Source organism: Lycium ferocissimum, chromosome 7 (assembly GCF_029784015.1).
Source record: "Lycium ferocissimum isolate CSIRO_LF1 chromosome 7, AGI_CSIRO_Lferr_CH_V1, whole genome shotgun sequence".
NCBI classification, from domain to species: Eukaryota; Viridiplantae; Streptophyta; class Magnoliopsida; order Solanales; family Solanaceae; genus Lycium; species Lycium ferocissimum.
The window spans coordinates 46,759,458-46,770,377 of NC_081348.1; the positions used below are offsets into that span (position 1 = coordinate 46,759,458).

Below are 10,920 nucleotides of genomic sequence, written 5' to 3' on the forward strand. Positions count from 1 at the left end.
CAAAAAGTCTAGGTAGACCAAAAAAACTTTCATTACTTACACTCAAAATATTACATATAACAATTTTGGATCAATTTATCACATGAGTAGCAAGTAAAAATGCAAAACAAACTGTAAACCTACTTAAAATATGGAAAAAGAGTCACCATTATACACACAGGTAGCCCAAAGATATGCATAAAATCATTGGTCGACCTAAAGAGTTTCAATAGTTTCATCATACATGCTACCAATCACAAATTTGGACCTATTTATTAAAAATGGGTAGCGAGTAAAAATTCAAAATAACATGTAAAAATCTAAAACAACTATGATAAAAGAGTGACTAATATTCACACAGATAGCTAAAAGAATGCAAATTCTACCTAGATAAAATCATTGGTCGACTTAAAAAGCTTCATTAGTTTCATAATAAATACTACCAATCACAAATTTGGTCCTATTTATCAAATAGGTAGCGAGTACAAATGCAAATCAACATGTAAAAATCTTAAATAACTATGAAACAAATGCAAATCAACATGTAAAAATCTTAAATAACTATGAAAAAAGAACCACTATTATTTAGTAGCCAGAAAAATGCAAATTCTACCTAGAGAAAAAAATCCCTCGGGCGACCTAAAAAGCTTCATTAGTTTCATTAGAAATACTACCAAAACCTATTTATCAAAAGGGTAGCAAGTAAAAATGAAAATTAGCATGTAAGAATCTCAAACTATGAAAAAAGTGCCATTATTATTCACACAGGTAGCCAAAAAAATGCAAATTCTACAAAAGACTTAAAAAGATTCATGATTTATCATTAGAAAGATTAACAATCACAAATTCAGACTTATTTATCAAATGGGTAGCAAGTAAAACTGCAAATTAACTTGTAAAAACAATTTTTTTTTTAAAAAAACGATGAAAAAATGAACCACTTTTATATACACAGCTAGCTAGCCACACTAGTTAAAAAAAATGCAAATTCTATCAAGACTTAAAAAGTTTCATTATTTTCATTAGAAAGATTACTAATCACAAAGTGGGTAGCAAGTAAAACTGCAAATTAACTTGTAAAAACAATTTTAAAAAAAAAACTATGAAAAAAAATGAGCCACTTTTATTTACACAGTTAGAAAAAAAAAATGCAAATTCTACCTAGGTTTCATTTGTCAACCTAAATAGTTTCATTAGCTTCATTAATAATACTACCAATCACAAATATGGACCTATTAATCAAATGGGTAGCCAGTAAAAATGCAAATAAACATGCAAAAAATCTTAAACAACTATTAAAAAATAAGAGTAAAAATGAAAATAAACACATAAAAACCTCAAACAACTATGAAAAAATAAAAAAAAAATAAACACATAAAAATGAAAATAAAAAATCACATAAAAAATCTCAAACAACTATAAAAAAGAAAAAAAAAATAAACACATAAAAACCTCAAACAACTAAAAACCTCAAACAACTATAAAAAAAAAAAGAGTAAAAATGAAAATAAACACATAAAAACCTTAAACAGCAATGAAAAGAAAGTAAAAAATCAAATAAACATGTAAAAAATCTTAAACAACTATAAAAAAGAGTAAAAATGAAAATAAACACATAAAAACCTCAAACAACTATAAAAAAAAGAGTAAAAATGAAAATAAACACATATAAACCTCAAACAACTATGAAAACAGAGTAAAACTGCAAATTAACATGTAAAATTTTTAAACAACTATGAAAACAGAACCATTACTACTAACATTGGTAATGTAAAAAAGAAGAACATAAATTTAAATAATTATAAATTACACCTAGAGAAATATTTAGTAAAATTATTACCAGAATTATGTAGCTGAAGAAGGAACAAAGCGAAAGTGGCGGCCACAAGAATATCGACCTATGTTACGTTTGTGTGTGTTTTACAACTTAGAACTTAGAAGAGTGGGTATGGGCTTTGTGAATTTAAAGTCCATTTGAGCTATATTACAATTGGGCTTAAGAATTGTGATATCTTGGGGTGATCTTTAATGTAAAACTTATACAAATAGCTACCTTTTAATAGGTTCTAACAATTTATAGCTACAAGTTATAAAATTACAATTCGTAATTGCTTTTTTTGTATTTCTGGTCATTTTTGCTTTTTCGAAATACAAAAATCATTGTTGAGTCTGGTCATTTTCGCGTTTTCGAAATACAGCGAAAAAACAACGAAATACAAAATCGGCTATTTATTGAAGTACGATTTTTCGAAATACGGTAAATATAACGAAAATACAAAATTGTTGTTGAGTCTGGTTATGTTCGCGTTTTCGAAATACAACGAAATACAAAATCGCTGTTGAGTGAAAAACGATTGTATACACTGGAAATACACTTGAAGGGCATGAAGCTAAAGCGGCAAAAACTTAGGGATTATGGGGCAGCACATTTAATTAAAAAAAGTGGGGTAGCTATGAAATGTAAATTTTGAATAATATAGCTACTAAACTTAAATATTAAAAAAGGTAGTTACTATCCATAATTAAGTCTTAGGACTAGTTATGGCAAGTAAAAATTCCATCTTTAATTCTTGTCCCACAAATCGATGATCTTTAATTTTTGTCTTTCGGCACTTTAAGAAATAAAAAAGTGGTCGAAAATACTGCTGACATCGAAAAAACCAAAAAAAAAAAAAAAAAATCGAACTTACCCTTATCTATGCCGTGTCCGGCATAATTTCTATAGAAATTAAATTTTCCGGCATAAGTTTTGTAGTAACTAATTCGCTTGGCACTACACAACTTATGCCGGAAAATTTAATTCCTATGGAAATCATGCCGGACAAGGCAAAGTTTGTATAAACTTATGCCTTGTAAATTAGTTAGTATACAACTTATGCCGGATAATTAATTCCTACAGTTGCCTTGCGATTTTTTTTCTTTCCCTAAGAAAATAGCGAATTCATCGCCTCTGGTGGGGATCGAACATAGAATCTCGACCAAAAAAATAAGAGTATTTTGGCCCACAAATTTCCATTAAATGAGAAGCATGGTAAAAAAATTGAAGACCAGTGTTTTGACTCTTTTGAGGGACAAAAATTAAAGACCAATCCGTATGAAGAAGATATCTACAGGGGAGTATTCCACAACTGGGCTCAGAAACTTCTTCTATTTTGGTATTGATAGATGTAGGGCCATTTGCACTTCTGTCCCTATTTTGTGTTGGATCTTCATTTTTGTCCCTCAACGCATATAACTTTTTTGTGGGGTATAAGATTATTTTTTGACATCATAATATCGCACATTTTATGCACGCGACTTTAAAAAACTTATGTGCTGCTAGGCATGAGTTCGATTTTGAAGGACAAAAATTAAAGACCATCTCTTTTAAAGGACAAACCGTGCAATTTATTCGTTTTGGTGATGTAGCTTCTTAGAAAAAGGACAAAAATGATCACTTATGTTGGGGGAGCGTTTAAAATGGTCGATTAAGTATATTTTTGAGCAATTTTTATTTGTTAATTTTACCTTAGAAAATAACACATTTCGTATCCTCCAAATATTTAACAAACTCTGGTTGTTAGATTGGAAAAAGGTATTTACTAAAAACGACAAAAAAATTTCGTTAAATCTTAAAACTGCAACACGTGAAACTGCACTAGACACCAAAATTTATACCAAAAGCAGCAAAAGTGGGGGTCACAAGAAGGGAAAAGTACTATAATAGTCCACTAAATTTGTGTTTGGATTTAAAATCATCCATATTCTTTTGCCTGGAGCACTAATATTCCATAATGTTTACCAAAGTGGTGCATCTTTAGTCATACCCCAAATGGTCGGTTAAGATTTAACTGAGACAAAATCAACTGCTTTATCTCTCAATTGAGGTCAAACCCAACCTTTTCATCCCTCTAATTAAGCAAATCCAACACACTTTTTGTACTGACAACAAACTTACAATATCCAAACACTAAATTCTAGTACCAGTAAACAATCCGTGAGATTATATTTTCTCCATAAAAAAAAAGCATTAAAGGTTATGGTGGAGTAATAATCAGAGGTCTCGTGTTCGAGCCTTGGTATGGAGTCGTCTTGGTACTTTCCGCCGCAAATCCAAATTAGTCGATCTCCAAAGCGTGTATCAAAACAAAAAAATTATAAATAATTCTCAATGTGATATTCCTTATGAGACTATGACCACCATTACAATTTACAATCATATACAAGTTATTGCTGGTGCTGGGGAAGAGACAATTAAAGAAAATGCGTCAATACGAAGTAATATGAAGCTGGTTTTATAAAATAAAAGAAAATACAATGATTCACTGAACACTTGTTTCCCTATATGCTTCAGATAATCTTTAGTTCCAGGAAAAGCAGAACCATACGGACTAAGTTTGCAATTTCAAGTATTACGGTTTTGTTGCATTCCGATCAATAATTTTCCTTTTTAGCTCTCATGTATAGGGTAATAATAGTCAACAAAAATTAAATACATAAAGAGCAGTGAACTGGATGCTGGGTTTGCTCTCTTTGAGTTTGATGAAACATGGGTTTTGCTAGGAGAGGAGGTCTATTTTGATGAATATCTCTGTTAAATCTTAACAGACCATTTGGGGTATGACTAAAGGTGCACCACTTTGTAAACGTTACGGATTATTAGTGCTTCAGTTGAAAGAATATAGATGATTTTAAATCCAAACACAAAGATTATGGACTATTTTTGGGTCTTTTCTCGAAAAAAAATAATATCGACTTATGTTGAGTTTATGTCCATTTGAAGAGTGGATATGGGCTTTGTGAATCCGTTGGACTACATTACAACTGGGCTCGTGAATGTGATATCTATAGGGCAACTAGATGGCGTATGCCCGTGCGCACCCAACACTTTAGATTATAGTGTTATTATATATATTTTATATTGCTAATAAACATACATAAGTTTGCATTGTTTATATATATATATATATATATATATACACATATCATTTATATTATATATTTACAGAAGTTGGTATTGGTAAACAGTTAAAAAGTAATGCAGTTGGGTATTTTGTTAGTAGCAGTCATGCATGTTGTAGCTGTGCGACGCCATGGCTGACAAAATACCTGTAGAAATTTGTTGTTAAAATTAGCGGAAGTGTTCAAGTGATGGATGTAGAGAGTGTAGTAGTAGTGCAGTTGAGTTCGTTGTGTCACGCACCTTTTCAAAGCATGGGGCGTCACATATGCTCGTAATCCAGCTTTTCAAAAAGATAGTGTTGTGGCAAAAAGATGGTAGCTTTTCAAAAAGACAGTGCTGTGGCAAAAAGATAGTTGTTTGTGCTTTACTGTGCTTCAAAAACTTGCTGGCAAAATCAAAGACCACAGGTGACCTGATAACAAAATGATGCCGGCATTGTTTAGCAATGTACAAAATAAATTATCATGCAATATATGTACACACAAAATATTATCAAGTGTTTGGCTTAGTGTAGGAAGTGAAAATTCCTAACTTTCTTAATTGCTTTTATATTGTTCCCTCTCATAATTGGATAAATTATATTGCATACGACCGTATACACTTTCTCCTTGAGAAGTGGATTTGGACGTTATCAACTCTGAAGTCCACCACAATTCTGATATTAGGATTGATATTAGGACCTTGCTAATAGTATGTTATGGTAGATGTTAAAACACGAAGATCCTTAGCAACGCGTTTTTCACTCTTTAAAAGCTAATTTCACATTAGGTAAAATAGTCATTTAGTTATTCTTCTAATATTTAGTTATATGCCTAAAATTTAGGTCTCCTTCCCATGCCTTACATTTAGGAGTCTATTTTTCAACTGATTACCCCACCAATTTTCGCCCACTTTCGATTTCTTTTAGATGTAGGAGTCTTTCTATTCCAAGCACACTGATAAACTAATGAAATTCAAAGCAGTAACCAAAAGTCCAAAATTCAGTAGGAGACAGTCAAACATGATGGTTTTTTCTTGCTAACCCATACCACTGTTTGAATTTGTGCAATAATCTGAATTAACTATTAATCAATCTTCTGTAGGAAACAAAAGGGCAAGTTATAGGCCAATAATTATTTTATTCGCTTGCCAAATACATTTAAAAAAAATGTATATTACACATTAATATCCAGAAAAATTACATTTCCTAGATATTATTTTGGTGGATAGCTATTTATGTCAATTTCTCTAAACAAAAAATCCAGTCTGCTAGATCTCAGAGTATTTAAATAAAATATTGTATGTGCCTAGCTATGAGTAATTCTCTGTGTTCATACAATAAGTTGACTTCGACTATTATAAAATTTGAAAGTTAGTGATCTTCTCTACAAGTCTTCTATTTTATTAGTACAGATCAATGACGGAACTAGCTTATCACGATGACTAACAACCATGTCACGAATTTTTAAATTCATAATTACAAAGAAAGAAGAAAAGACTGGGAACATCCTTCTGTATTCTACGAGAAACAACTTGACGTGTGAATTTTTTATTTATTTGTTTATTCAATTCAATTAGGTCTTTCAATAATATTTGCTTTCTAACTCAGTCGTTGGGTTTATTCAATAACAACCTTCAATTTAATCAATATATAACACTAGTTTAAAAAAACACTAGTTCTATTTAAAGCTTCAAACTTGATCTTTAATATGTACAGATTTCACTACTAAATATCGAAATAAATTTATGAAACTCGTTCACAACGATCTTCTAACACATATATGTGAAATTCAATGCAAAAGATACCTTTTGAAGCTTTTCAGCTTTTCTCTCGAAACTCACTTAATGGTCCCTATAGAAAATCTGCAAAAATTCGCGTTTGCGTGAATACTTACATTAAACCAATGTTTTTTTAACTTGAATCTTCCATTAAAAAAAAAAAAATTAAAAAAATTAAAAAAAAATATATATATATATATATAACCTTGTATAGTAGGTTCACTCTTCCTGATTTTCAACTTTTAAACTGCCAAAAACGCAAGCCAAGTTGGACACTTCGCATGAACTATCGCATGCAAATGTTGCACTGCCAGCCTTCGTTAAAATAAAGGCCACAATCGTGTACAAAACTCAGATTGACTAGCTTTGAAGCTCTGGAAACTTAGACTCAAAGATATATTAATTGATATCTTGGCTTATATCTAGAAGCAAACTCAATATACAGGACCGGAGCTAGAAGTCGACCTACGTGTGTTCGAACGAACCAAGAGCTTTAGTTCAACTCTTATATTTATATTAATAAATTCACTAAATATGTGTAAAAAAAAAATAGAACACAGTTAGTAACACCCGATGTTGTTATCCTAAATTTTAGAACTCATAAAGTTTAAATCGTGGCCCGCCCATGACAATATATACTAGGATTTATTATTGTTTGCAATTAGGCCTCATGTTATCTCATTCGAAACTTTATCCCGTTGTGTAATTTCCAACTTGTATTGGACTTAGGATCCTCCTTACACTCTAAATTACACTCAACGGCCAACGCTAGCTAGTCTTTGGGGGGGAAAGAAATAGCTAGTCTTTTGGCCTTTTTCTTGCTTATGTTGTTTTACTTTTGAGTTTCTTCCTCAACACATGTACTTTAAATCATGTTATATGCTCAATTTCATCCCCTATGATGTTTTAATTTTCCGTAGCCATTCTTGGCAGGTAAAACAATATCTTACGCATTCACTAGTGCGCTTTAAGGATTTAAAGTTAACAAAATTTTCATGGATGCAGCATTAAAGTTATACATAAGGTGGTCAAACAATTCGATATGGTAGCGGAGCAAAAACAAGCGTTGAATAGAGCCTCATTAACATCTTTTGTCGAAAGATAATTCCATGTGTTTAGCCAATGAAAAAACAATCAACCTGCATGTAAAAGGACTTGTTAGAGAAATAATGAAGTAAATAACATGTTATCAAATTTTGTTTACGTTTTTGCACTTACGGGTCTTGTCATGTTGAACCTTTTTATTTTTTAAGGGAACAAGTGTAATCTATCTCAAAATTTCTCACAAGTCAACTATCTGATTCAATGTTTCCGCGTCACTTGGTACTTGCTACATAGTTAGCTTAAATTAAACAAAACAAGATTAAAATTTGACTAGATTATATTGTACTTTGCTCTGAATATCTTATACTATCATTGTGTTTATTGATCTCTTTAAATCCGGATAAAAATTCTAATACAATAGATATTTCCTTGTTTGTTAAACTCATCGGTCTTTTGATAAATATTTGTTTATTTGTCTGTTTAGTGGTTTAAGTCAGTGCAACATCTCATATAATTAATTTGTATGTATTAAAATCTTATACTTTCTCTCTTTCTTTTGTTTCTTTTTCATGAAAATATGAGAAAAAATGAATTATTCATTTATAGAAAAGCAGATTGCTGAATAAATCTTTTAAGAATTCCAGCATCTAAAAATTAGTTAGAGAAAGAAAAAAAGTATATGAAATCAATGCCATCTTTGATTAGGAAGTAGGAACTAGCTAAGTTGACTAATTAAGTACCCAGACACTAGCTAATTAGTTGAGTTTGAACAACGAATCTTGAACCTGCCCTTAACTAACAAGCCTTGTTTCTTCTTTCCTTATTTTCATTTGTTTGTAGTATTTTATTAAATTTTTATTTTCATTTGTTTGTAGTATTTTATTAAGCGCTGAATTTTTTTGTTAATCTCTACTAGACAAACACATCTTAAACAATAGTTAAAGGGAGATTAATCTGTATGCATGACATTTTATAAATACAAGCGTAATTGCCTTCATCAGTATCTCAAGCAAAAGAAAGCTTTCCATTCTCTCCAATTAATCCTTAAGATCTTTATCAGCTTAGCCAAAAACAAAAGGGCATAATCATGAAGATGAAAATAGAGAGTTCAAGAATCATTAAGCCTTTCTATGAACACAAATCTCCTCCAACAAAAAGTCACATTCCCCTTAGTGTCTTTGATAAAGTCACATATGAAGCCCATATTGCTATCATATATGCCTATCGCCCTCCCACCCCACCAAATACCACAATTGAATTGGGTCTTCGAAAAGCCTTGGCTGTTTATCCTGAATTTGCCGGGAGAATTGGGAAAGACGAACATGAAAATCAAGTGATTTTCCTTAACGATAAGGGTGTTAGATTTGTCGAGGCATCGATCAGTAGCACCCTTGATCAAGTAATGCCCTACAAACCTTCACCGATCTTGCTAAACCTACACCCTAGCTTGAATGATGTGAAAGAATTGGCACAAGTACAAGTAACTAGGTTTACTTGTGGCTCCTTGGTGGTTGGTTTTACTTCCCACCACATGGTGGCAGATGGCCATTCCACTAGCAACTTCTTGGTTGCTTGGGGCAAAGCTTGTCGAGGCCTAAAAATGAATCCACTTCCTTTGCATGATCGTACAATTTTTACCCCTCGAAATCCTCCACTCATCGACTATAAGCATAAGGGAGTGGAGTTCATGTCTAAGTTAGAGAAAAATGGGCATTCACTCAATCAAGCTCATTTACCAGAAGATATATAGTTGTACATAAAGTCCATTTCACTGTTGAGTTTCTTGCGAAACTTAAAGCCAAGGCGTCTTGCATGAATGACAACAAAAAGTCTTATAGCACGTTTGAAAGTCTCATGCACATCTATGGAGGGCCATAACCAAAGCTCGTAGGCTAAGTGGTCTTGAGACCACTAAAATAAGAATCTCAGTTAATGGAAGGATGAGGTTGAATCCTAAAGTAGCCAATGAATACTTTGGAAACTGTGTCCTTTGGGCATTCCCAACTGCAAAAGTGAAGGACCTTTTACGAGAACCTCTTCCATATGCAACAAAGCTCATTCACGATGCCGTTGCAAAGGTAAACGATAGCTATTTCAGATCATTCATTGACTTTGCCGATAACAAAGTGAAGGAAGAAGATCTCGTCCCAACAGTAGACATGGACGAGCAAATACTTTGCCCTAATCTTGAAGTGGACAGCTGGTTAAGGTTTCCGTTCTATGACTTAGATTTTGATACTGGTTGCCCTTACATTTTCATGCCTTCATATTTCCCATCAGAAGGCGCGATGTTCCTTCTACCATCCTTCATTGGAGATGGAAGTATTGACGTCTTCATCCCTCTATTCCAAGACAACGTGCCCACCTTCAAAAAAATTTGCTATTCCTTGGACCTACTTGTAGACTAAAAACCTCAAAATGTTGATTAGTTTGCTCTGCATTTTTTCAAATTCTTCTTGTACTTTTAAATTTTTAGTTTTCTTCATCCATAAGTAGGGGTATGCGTCCAGTTTTCATTCAGGTTTTGTTTCATTCAGTTTTGGAAAAAATAAATTCCAATTCGAACAAGAAATTTTTTGATTTGGTTTGGTTGTAATTCTCTCTTTGATTCAATTTTCTCTGTCTGGTTCATTGGACTTTTCAAATTTGTTGTTTTTTCCTTTTCATTAGCTATAAGGGATGGAGCAAAATAGCGTATATGGTAAAATTTGAACGTACCATATGGTATTAAATATTACTTATAGGCAGTATGATATTTATAATCCATCGAAACGATGCGTACTATTAGTTCTCTTGGACATTAGTAATTACAAACTACACTAGATCATATACTTATCGCTGGCATGCAAACTTTTTCAAGGACAACGTAACTGCCATCATATTTTAAACACTGTCTAATAGAAAATGCATAGTTTCATATTCTATTAAGTATTAATTATACTCACTCTCTTCTTCTTCTTTTTTTTTTTTCCGGCTAAAGAAAGGCAACTTAAACAGAAATTAAGAAGATTTAATACATAAGGGACTGATCTTGTTGAATCAGTTCCATAATAGTCTTTACGAAAAAATAAATCAAACATGGAAAGGAGGATAATTTGAAAATACATGTTTGCCTCTCGATGGATATGACATATTAGAGAATGTCTCATAACCTCAAGGAGAACTCTTCAATCGTTCAGCATGTGCAAAATAGAGAG

General features: G+C 32.0%; 1 pseudogene; it reads left to right on the forward strand.

Annotated features, from left to right (window-relative positions):
- The first annotated feature begins 8,767 nt into the window (after positions 1-8,767).
- LOC132062915 (agmatine hydroxycinnamoyltransferase 1-like) lies at positions 8,768-10,197 on the forward strand (annotated as a pseudogene).
- The last annotated feature ends 723 nt before the right edge of the window (positions 10,198-10,920 follow it).